Source organism: Ochotona princeps, chromosome 12, assembly GCF_030435755.1.
Source record: "Ochotona princeps isolate mOchPri1 chromosome 12, mOchPri1.hap1, whole genome shotgun sequence".
Taxonomy (NCBI): domain Eukaryota; kingdom Metazoa; phylum Chordata; class Mammalia; order Lagomorpha; family Ochotonidae; genus Ochotona; species Ochotona princeps.
This window is the reverse complement of record NC_080843.1, coordinates 50,348,721-50,350,429: the sequence shown is the minus strand read 5'-3', so window position 1 is coordinate 50,350,429 and position 1,709 is coordinate 50,348,721.

Genomic DNA, 1,709 nt, shown 5'->3' with positions numbered 1-1,709 from the left:
CACTTGTGCTAAGTGAGACTACAACTGTATCTTGATCAGAACGCAACCCCCATTCCAGCCCATGCGCCCCTTGGTGGGAACCTCCACCCAGTTAGGGTGTCCCCTTAGCTCCCCAACCGGGCCTGTTCCCAGCCATAGATTGAGCATATTCCAGTGGTTGCTCTGACTCAGCTTGGCACAGCCCCTCACCTGTCCTGGTCCTTGCCTTACACAGTGCTTAGTGTCCCTGGCTCACGCAGACCAGTTGGTGCAACAGCCTAGCTGGGCATGTCCTGTGCTCCATCCTGGTTTCCAATCTTCCTTGTGGGCTAAGGTTTGTTCAGTCCTGCCCAGTCCACCCCAGTCCATTACCAATCTACACATTAGCCAGCTGTTGGAGCTACTTTGTCCAGCTTGTCCAACCCCCAGGTCAGGACCATGTGTTCACCAGTGGGAGTTATGACCCACTAGGGGAGTTTCCCAAGTTCCTCCACTTGACCCACTCCCGGACCCAGTTCTCATACATGCCAGTTGGTTTTAGGCCAGTGTCTGGCGAAGTCTGGCCTTCCATTTGGCCTTGTATGAGCTGGTGAACACCGCAGCCCAGTCCACCCCACACTCTATTGAGGATGCACATTCGGGTGCTGCTGCCTTGACCAGTCCAGAATGTTGTGGGTTCCTTTACCTGTGAGTGATGGCAGGCTCCTTGGTCACACCTAATTTAATCCATCACCCCTTCAACTCTTGAGCTAACCAGTGGGGCTAGTATTTCCATGGGGGTTTGGCCCACACATCCCACACAGAATCGATCCCTGGATATGGTTCTCTCGTGTGCTACTTAATTTCATGGCCCTGCCTAATATGACCTGTTTCCTGATCCATCAACATGTCAGGTAATAGGATATGATCCTGCTAGACAAGCCCGAGCCTCAGCTTTTGCATGGACTGGTGTTCGGTGATTACAAGTACTACACAGTATTTAAAGGAGTTTGGTATATCAGTCTTATCCATAAAGATCATCTGGTCCCTCTCCTCCAACCTACTAGGTTTCATTACCCTCGCTAACCTTCAAAGGAAAAGTTACTCTGTCATCGGGATTCTTTAGGATTGACTGACATCCCAGAAGTACAGTGGGCTTGACATGGAGATACCTAAGCAGCAATTCAAAGCCCAAAATCCCAGAGCCGGCTGCCAGGCAGTCAACAAGCAGAGCCTGGCACCGAATGGCGCACTGGCTGTCCAGGGACAGGTCACTGCATGGACGCGGTGACTGGAATCAGGGCTCCGAGCATGGAGACAATCCCGGCCTGGCACCAACCAGCAGCCAAAAGGCTGCTGGAAGTTTAAATCCCCAGATTCCAAGCTTGCCCCATCCCCAATCCCATCCACCGTGCCATGATGCACATTGAGATCATTCTGAATGTAATTTTGGTATGCTGATTTTTAATTGAATGTTATGTCATGGGTATTTCCAAATATCTTCACTTGTTTGAAAACACAGATTTTGTGGGTTCACAGTGGTCCACTAATTGGAGACATCATAATTTACCTAACTAAACCTTATGGTCGCTACACAGATTACTTCCCACTACTTAAAGTATAAATAATGCCCTCACTAATATGTTTGTGTTAACCTTTTTAGGCACCCACCCCTACTTACTATCTTAAGGTATGTTCCTCAAAGTAGAATTGTGCTAAAAGTCCTATTTGAGGATTCAGCACATGTAGGC